Source organism: Pinus tabuliformis, chromosome 6 (genome assembly GCF_031772625.1).
Source record: "Pinus tabuliformis cultivar Carrire ecotype Pingquan chromosome 6, CPIR1, whole genome shotgun sequence".
Classification (NCBI taxonomy): domain Eukaryota; kingdom Viridiplantae; phylum Streptophyta; class Pinopsida; order Pinales; family Pinaceae; genus Pinus; species Pinus tabuliformis.
Window position 1 is genome coordinate 48,799,720 of NC_142292.1, and position 10,277 is coordinate 48,809,996.

A 10,277-nucleotide genomic window follows, 5' to 3' on the forward strand; every position below is an offset into this window, starting at 1 on the left:
GTTAGTGGTTACCTCAGCCGTATTCTCTTCTGGAGGCAGGGAACAACCTGAGTGATAACAGGTCCTTTATAGGGAATTCCCCAACAAGGAGTGGTATTCCCTGATTTGTAGATTGTGGGGTAGAGAGTATAAAAAATTCTTCAAAATGGAGGATAGCTTGCTCTTACATCTCTAGTTATAGAGGGGCTAATTTAGGGATTGCATAGATGAGGCTATGGTTTCTTATGACAACCTTAGGACTTTTTAATTATGCTTTCATATATATAGGCTCACTTGCTTCCTTGGTCATATATTTCTTCACTTCCTCAACCCTTTCTTCTTCGTGGACAAGCCAAGAGGCTAGGGACATTAGTTGTGCATCTCCCAATCTTGAATTGGGTTCCCAGAAGTTCATGTTCGTGAGGATCATGCTGTGAATGTAGAACTCAACAAATTTAGCCCTATCTTAAATGTTGACTTGATGGCAGAAATCAATGAGCTTCCTATAATCCTGAAATGGGAGAGAGTCATATTGTGCCAATGTCTTCATTTGAAATAAGAACCATTATTATTTAAGGAATAGTTCATATGATTTGGATGGCTGCCTACACTGGATGGCTTCCATCTCTAAGATTTCCATGGTGGTAAGTTGTGATTCCTTCTCCTATAATTGCTCTCTTAACCTCTAATTTTCTAATTGCACTTACTCTCTCTTTCTTGATTCTTTTAATCTTAAGTCAACCATTTCTTCACCCATTTTATTCATCTTTTCTTCCACGAGGTCCACATCTTCAACTTTCTTGGACTTAGCAATCTGCATCCACTGATGTGACCAACCTCTCTTCTTTTCTAGCTCAAGAATGACGGTGACTACAAATTTTTCATGTATGATTCAACCCTGTTCATAAAACTTGTAGTAGGACCCAAGACTAGGCTCTTGATCAAGCTCTTAGAGTTATTATGATATTTTTTCTCCCCCTTGAGGTATTGTTTCTCCTTCATGTAGTAGTATCCTTCCTATCCTATAGAAAAATTTCCCCTTCCTATAGTAGTCCCTTTTCTTCCTATACTTGGGAAATTTCTGCTTGTAATCTCTTGGCTCTAATAGCCCTAGTGGTTTCTATTCATATGTATGTCTAAGGTTACTTTCCCTTGGTTTTGAGGGAGGTGAATTCCTCAATTTTCCCTTTTCCTCATCGCAATTCTCCTTCTCAGTGGTTGATAGGTTCTTCAATTGTAATTGGCACTGCTGAGGGAGGTTGAGTCTTCCCTCATTTGATCCTAGTGCTCTTCCTTCCTTTGAAATATAAGAGGCCTTGCTTGGGCTACCTCCTTTTGGTTTTGATAGGTCTTCTAATGAGCTCTACATTCAAATGGATGGAAAGTGCTCTTAAAATAGTGGTGGTACTATCTTCCCATTGAGAGTGAATGGCCACAACAAATTCATGGGATATTTCATCATCATACCCCTTTAGCTGCTCAAATAATCCCATCCATTATTGGTTTATGAAGATATCTCTGACAGGAAGATGCTAGTGGATTATTTTAGTGTCAGTGGGATCGCTTCTATTAAAACCCCTCCCATGTTTCCTATTTTTGCTTCCTCAAGTTTCCTCAAAGAAGGGAAACAAGGCTTGCACATTCTAGGAGTAGTAACACACTAGAATACAACTACATTATTCCATCATGTGTTACTTTATAGAATTTTTGTTGTTAAGACTAACAAAAAAATAATATGTGTTTGAGTTAGTAGTAATAACAATCTGATAATTATTTACATTGAAAATATATTAAAACCCTTATGTTTCTAATAGCCTTCAATATATTTGTTTTTCGCAATATTTTTATATAAATATATAAATTCTTAATTAATAAAATTAAACATTTATATAAATTTCTTAAACAACTAATAAATTCATTACCTTAATTTAATAAAAAGTGGTAAGGTAATCTCATGACACCACACTCCCTCTAAGCAGGTCTTGGCTTTATAGGCAAAGGCAACTTTATTTCTTTATTAACTTTCCATAAACTAAGAATTAACGTTATCAAATTTGTTTTTCATAATTTATATTAATTGATATAATTTTATATAAATAAAATGTTTAAGATTTTGATTCACACATTAGGTTTATTAATATAAAGTAATTTTAAATAAGTTAAATGTTAAGGTTTTGGTTCTACACGCTACAGTGATTGCCCATGACAATGGAGAATCCATGTCTATTTATAAGAAATTGGGTGTCATCATCTATTGATTTCTTTTATGGATATATAGACATCTCATTTCTAGAGTCTGAATAGAGAAAAGTCTTACCATCGTCACTATAAGGTTTTGGTTTTTTTGGGCTGGAACATTGATCTTCATTAAGAGACTTGATAGCTAGGCATGGCAGATCGTTTGCAGATCAAAAAGAGGCCAAGGGAAGAATACCAAGGAAATTTTATTTCAAGACCGCCAACAAGAATTTTCATGAATACATCATCGCTCGTCACCTGCTTCTACCCTCTACGTATGCAAGATGGTAGAAACCATGAAGCTTCCACATATTTATAAAGATTATCATGTATAGAGCTTTGAGTATGTAGGCATGGGTAGTGTTCAATTTATTGTCACTGGGGCGGACATAATACTTGTTGTCCATTCCTATAAGGATTTGGTGCTATTGAGAAGAGAAGGAGATCAAATTTCACCTGTTCAGTGTAACATCAACATAAGCGTTGGTGCCGACCATGTGAAGGGTTTCATCATATCTGTGTGTTACAACAAACACAATAATTTATTTCTAATAGTGCATATGTGTTAGAAATTGTAATTACTCCCGCATGTGTAGTTGGATCAAATTAGAGAATCTTTTGGGGTGTTGAGCTTTGATTCAAGTCAAGTGATGGATGAAGAGTTAAGTGAAGTCCATATTTAGAGTGTGGGTTCACTGAGTTAAGTGTGTGTTGATCATAAGTTATTTTAGGTGAGTGGCAACTTAGAAAATATTAAATAACTTTGATCGGGTTCATTGTAAGAATAAAGTTTCTACTTTATCAATAAATATTAAATAACTTTGACCGGGTTCATTGTAAGAATAAAGTTTCTGCTTTATCAATAGAAGAGTTGAAACTTGTGTGATTTGTGTGAAAAGTTTCTACTTTGAGCTGAAACTTGTTTGATTTGTGTGAATAAAAAAATCATTATATCTTTCTCTTATAAAGATACTCTTTGTTATTTTCTCTTATAAAGATCCAAAAATAACGAAAGACAAAATTATCAAATTTATCAAAATTGCAAAGTGAAAAACCTAAGTAAGTAAAATCTTATAACATAAATAACAAAATTGCAATTCTGAATTTCAAGGTAAAGAATAAGACACAGGGTATTAAAAGTAATTTGAAGTGATCTCCACTACTAAATTTATGTTAGTAAATTTGAAGTGGTCTCCACACACCACTGAATTTATTGTTTAATCACTATTCCTATCATATCAAATTTATTTGACAATAAGTGTGGATAAAGATTATCCTTTATATAGATAGAAAAAAAAAACCCTTCTAATGGAGTGATCCTCTTTTTTGCAATGGACCTAATGCCATGATAATTACTATCATCTAAAAAGTTAAAAAAACTGAAAATATAAAGTTTAAATCTTTATATTTTTTTAAAATATAAATCTCATTCTTCTCTAGGATATTTAAAAAACACTTATATTTTTTAATAAGAAACTTCTCATAATTAAACTATAATTTTTTTAATATAAAATTTCTATAATCTTTTTAAAATAAAAACTATAAATTTTCATTTTTATTTTTTAAATAAAAACTTACCATTTTTTAACGATAAAGTTTAAATATAAAATTTTACCCATGCTTTACCAAGGTTACAACCAAGTGTTGCTTTAAGAACCGTGCTAGACATGGCTAGATGTGTGGATAGACACAAGAAAGCCCGAGGTTGGCGCAACCATCACAATCACAGTTACCAATAAAGCATAGTGAGTCTTAAATTCACAATTCTTCTGGAATCACAACTATTCATTTTCATTCCTATTTTTTAATTAAAATTACCATTGTAAGAATAAATTGAAGTGAGTCTTAAAGCAACAACTGGAATAAAAGAATTGAATGAAATGGTGAATACTGATCTTGAGTGTGCAGATTACAGAAAAAATAAATAAAAAAATAGCAGTACATGATGATGAAAGTAAAAAGAATGATATGGATGTTTCTGAAGACAAAGAAGAATTCATTGAAACCATTTTTCGGCAATGGAGACAAGAAGAGAGAAGATTCTACTATGAAGAAATGTGGCAGCAAGAAAGCTAGGAATATGAAGCGTAGAAGAAAAACAAAGAAGATGGCTTGAAGATGCAATGTTGTGGAAAAGGTCCATGGTTGAATGAAAATTCGAAAAGGAAGGTGTAGTAGACAAGATCAGATTGTGTTTCAGCACAAATTCAAGAAAATTCAAAGAAAAATCACAACAACAACAAGTAAAGGAATATGGGGCCTACAACAAGAACACACAATAGCGAATGAAGCAATTTCGAGGATTTAAAATTTGGAAGAAGAGAAAAAGGAAATGCAAAGTTGTGAAAGTCTTGAGTCATTGTAAGCCTAGATGAGACATAAACTAGCATGCATGCTTCAGTGATAATTGAGTCAATTTCTACTATAAGCCTAGCATGCATATTTGAGTCATGTTGATTCATGTTGAGTCATATGGTCGTAATTTGAGTCATGTTGATTCATGTTGAGTCATATGGTCGTAATAGTATGCATTGCACCTTGACAGTGTACCAGTCAGTATGCATCACATTTTATCAGTGGAGCAGTTAGTATGGTCCAAATTAGGCTCTTTCTAGATGATTTCTGAAGTGGAGATTTTGGGAAATGATGCACTGATATGACTAAGTTACTTTAGGGTATGAAACAACTCTTTTAGGGGTTGATGAGCCCTATTTCATCGAAATATAATTTTGGGGTTGATGTGCCCAATATGTCTATAACAGTTTCCCCCTAAAGCATGAGGTCGTAAGTATTCATATCGGGTGAAATGCTTTATCTTGAGGATCCGAAGTTTTGAACTGGAAGGTAACCTGCATAATTTATAATACAATAAATCATCATAATATGATTTTCATGATCTAGCTGATGGAGGCATTCCCATGCTCAACTTTATAAATTTCATTTCATGTACATAGATCAAATAATCATCTTCAGATAGAGACTGGTGATTCTATAGATATAGAGTCATTATCCATGATTAGGATGATCATATATGTAGAGCCTTTGTACATTTGATGTTTTTATATCCTTGAATATATCGCAGCCTGAATGGATGAAACTAGATCTGGGGTCTTCAAACTCGTTCAATCTTCACTCGATGTACAAGTCAAACCATGTGAAGAGATGTTCAGAAGTTGAACATGGAAAGATATCACCTAATTACCGGCCAATGATGTGAGTTGTTAACAGACACGAGAGGGATCACCGGTAATGATAATGATCCTCGAGGTACTACAGTACAATTCATGTGGTGTGAGTATATGATCCGATGTCGAACACCACGCAAAATATTTCAGTTGAAGGCCATTGATGTCAACTTGTTGCCGGAAGTGAGAAACTTGCCATTGATCTATGCAAGCTTCAAAGAACTGAAAGGGTTGTTTCTAAGTCAACTTCTTGGATAATGAGATGATGTCGAAAAGAAGTGACTTGTCATAGGAGGGCCTTGATGTATCCCACATCTACGACACAAAACGAAGCAAATGATTTCTGGAGGTGAAAATGAACTGATGACACAAGGTTCAGGAATGGTGGTCATGAAAAAATTAAGGTTGGAGGTATTGCAGTGTATGAGACATTAACTGGATGACTTCTCAAGTGGATGACTTCTCTTGAACATGTCAGCGACACTGAGATGAATTGGTAGCGTTAACCCCAAAAGATAGATGGTATGATGACTAGTGAACGGAATAACCCAACCCAACTCAATCATGGAGATGAAGTGAAAGTGTCATGTTCAAGAGTGACTTGCTACCATAAAATCTTCAAGATTTTCCCCCTTTCTTTCCAGTCATTTCTGACCAGTACCTCTTTACTTTTGTCAAGCTTGAGGAGGATAAGATATGCTTGTTCTATAATTCTCCCTTCGGGAAAACCTGTCGCTATTTAATATTTTAACAAGTCTAGCGACAATGAAACTCGATCTTGTCTAGATGGAAAAGTTTGTCACTATTATTTTAACGAGTTTAATGACAATGATAACTCGATCCTTTTTATGTTTAGAGAGTTTGAAAAGGGACAAAAAGAAAACTCCATAAGTTATTTCTCGTAAAATAATCCCTCAGGTCCGAAAAAGGATAAAATAATACATGAGGGATGATGTTTCCAATACTTTAATGTGCCGGAAAAGACAAGATCTTGACAATCTTTTCATGTTTAGAGAGTCTGAAAAGGGTTTAAAGAGGACTCTATTTTGAGGAACGAGTGGTGTCTAGGGTAGAAATTGGTTCCGGTGATGTGGGAACTTCTCAAAACATGTTGATTTGTGTGAAGAGGTTGGCTAATAAGACCACTCATTGCAGTTGTTTCTCAAAAAGCGTAAAACAACCAAGTGGAAGCGTATGATCGGCCAAAGAGATGGTGGTGATGGAATGAAACAACCAAGGCTCATCTGATAAAAAAGGCTGATAAAATGACAATCACAAGGGTTAAAATGGAAATGGGTTCATTTCTAAACAAGCTTGAACCATAGGGAACTATGCTTGGATTCAGTTTCATGTTTACACAAGCTTGAAACGAAAAACCTATGCTTGAAAAGGGTTTGCATGCCCCCAACATGATGAAAGGGAGAGTCTCTTGTAACTAGATGGAAGTCACTGTGGTGAAGCAGGACGGTTATCCAACAACTTTTTGGCTTCATCCAGATAGACAAAGGTGAATGGGGTGATTCCCTTCACATAACCTACAAGAAAACTTAACTTCACCATTAGGTGCATGAACCCCAAGCTTCATTACATTCACCTAAGTAGACTACTCATGGCTATCGAGTGGGTGGAATGAAGGTTCTTTTATGAGATCAAATGAAAGACTCGACTGGGATTTTACGAGATATAATCTAAGCCTTGACTTGGAAGTTTGCTTTAGGGTACCTTGTTTCATTTTTTAATGAGCTTGACACAAGACAAGAAACTTTGCTCAAATTCCTTGTTTCATTTTTTAACGGGCTTGACACAAGATAAGGAACTATGCTCATATCGTTGGTTTCTTTTTTCAATGAGGTTGACACAAGATAAGGAAATATCCTCGAGAACCTGTTTCATTTTTTAATGAGGTTGACATAGTAAAAGAACCGTCCTCATACTCCTTGTTTCATTTTTTAATGAGGTTGACACAAGACAACGAACTATCCTCGGAGACCCTTGGTTAGAACTCATAAGTGGTCATGAAGGAGAGATCTGGTTCCAATGCCCCCCGTACATAATGTACAACATCACTAAATTGATCGTCAGTCGATGTAGGTATGGAACATGTTGCCACATAATTAACCCATGGCGGGGATGATACCATTGGTACAAAAGGAGCATTTAGGGAGGATGGTTGACTAGGAGCCATATTTGGACCCGGAAATGAAAGCTGGTCAATGATGAAAATCCTGCCTTCATGCGAGAAACAAATCACGCAAAAGAGTGTTGAAACAATAGCTCCCATGTGATAAACATAGTCACACCCAATAAGTAAATTGTAATCTAAAGGTCCTGGGACTACCATCATGTTTAGATAAACAATTTTTCCTCCCAAAGTCATAGGTAGCTGAGGAAGGATCCCTAATGGTCGACTGGTTCCTTTGTTAAAGCCCAACAGATTCTGTGTAACAGGCACAAGAGGTGGCGAACCAAGCGCTTGCCAAGCAGTTGAGGAAAGGATACTCACTAATGCACCTTCGTTTATAGTAGTGCCATATACAATCATTTTACAAACTTGTACTATGATCTAGAAAGGCACATAAGAAGGAAGGCAGGATCCTGCCAGTCGATTCCAATCAAAGGAAGTGACTAGAAGACTTAGAGGGAGTACCATAGAAATGGGAGAATTAACCCCTTGAGTTACAAGAACTGGAGGATTTTCCTCCTATCTTGATGGAACAAGCGGATTGCCCCTAAGCTCGTTAGAATCCGTAGTAACAAAAAGAACTTGTGCAATATCATTTTCACTCTCTTCGGAAAAGGTATGATTTGCTAAAGGTGAAATTAGGTCAACTTTTGCCTCGACCTGTTGATTTGGGTCAGGTATAGACTCATTGGATTCACTTTCAGAGAGAGTGGTTTTGACTGACGGTTGATTTTGGTTAGCTGGTTTATCAACTAGTGAAGGATTTAGGGAGAGTTTCCTATAACCAGATGGAAGTCACTGCAGTGAAGCAGGACGGTTATCCAACACTTTCTTGGCTTTATCCAGATAGGGACAAAGGTAAATGGGTTAATTCCTTTTACATAACCTACATGGAAACTTAACTTTTCATTTCTTTCCATGAACTTTACTATCAGTAGTTGATGGTGTATCACCAACATGACATCCACAAGTTGATGACATGGAATGATGTGAACATGAAGGCCATTCTTCTAAGATCTGAGGAATATCAGGACAATTTCAAAGAATATGGTCTCCCGCAAAAATTTTGCATGGATATTTGACTTTGTGAGGCTTAACGGATGGATTTTCATCAGATGTTGCATTCAAAGCAATGGTTCCTTGGTTGCCCCCTTGCTAAATTGGCTTCTTCTTCTTCTTCTTCCCTTTCTTCTTCTTCTTAGCCACTTGGTTACTAGTACCAACATTTTCACTAGGCGAAGAGGAAGAAGGGGAGGAAGAAACAAATGAGGAAGAAGGAAAGGGTCAACTCTAGGATCAACTGGAGGTTGATTTTGTCCAGTTGGAGGTGTACTCGATTGCAAAGAAATCACGACATTTTGAACCAAAGAGGTTGAAGACAACCATACTGGTAGGCCAATGGTAAATCCTAGAAGGGACAATGTAGCCATATAAGGAGCACCAATATTTCTGAAAAAAGGAAAAGGACTAGGATCTCCATCAAAAGGGATTCCTTGATCGGTGGACTCTGGATTTGTCGTCATATGTTCCAACCTAAGATCAACTAAGGAAAATGGATGTTATTCGCGATCAATTAATTTTAACGACACTTTAGATGCAACTTTCATTTTTCAGTATTGAAGAGGAGAAAAAGCTAAAGATGACTCTAATCGCCTTCGATTTTTAATGAGCCTAAAAGGACGAGTGCTCATATGGACCTTTTCTTTTAAGGAGTTGAAAAGGAATGAAAGTGACTACTCTGGAGAATCTAGAAAAAAAGGTTTACTAGACCAATTGCAAAACTACAATATACACCTTGGTGATAAATTAAAGAGAAATTACCAAGGACTTATGTATGGAAATCAATCTTCCTGAATGTTGTGTTCAGTGCATTGCGATCGATAAGGTGGTAGACTCGGTTTCTGATGGATAAAGGATTTAAGCCTACGGGGGCCTCCCAATATATACATGATGGTACGGGGAGCACAAGTCCATGCTAGCACTTGTCATAACAAGGAGGAGGAATCACCCAACCTTGAATGAAAATGATAGCCACTAGTTTTAACGACGTCAGAACACGTCTCTAGCCTAGACCTCTAGATGTGTTGCGTTAAATTCCAAAGCGTAGTTAAGTTAATTGAGGTTCATTTTAAGTTGATCTTGCTTAAAATTTGCCTTTGAAGGTTCACCACGTGATGTATGTTCACAATTCCTAAAATGCAACTATCATGATAAACAAACTTTTAATTTAGTTTGAATGGTGAAAACCTTAGCTACTAAAGGATAGAGCAATAAGATCTTTGAGAAAAAGCAAAGAGCAAATCTAATGCAATTTCCCTAGCTATTCGTATCAAGAATTCACAAAATTTAATATGAATAATGCAAAATGCATGTATTTCTTTTCATTTTCCCTTAATGTGAATGATACAGAAAGGAAAATTAATGCACAAACGATCAAAAATCTCTTTTCATAAAAGTGGCGATTTACGACAATTTCTCTTAAATGAAAAGGAAGACTTTACGACATTTTTGATTTTAAAGAGAAGAAGAAATATGACACTTTAAATGAAAATACAAATCATATGCACATATAAATCAATTGATCTTTAATGAATGAAGACTTTACAACAATTCAGAATTCGAAAGTGGAATGACTTTACAACACTTCTTTCGACAAAGATCAATCAACAAGAAAAACAACTTTCGACTAAATA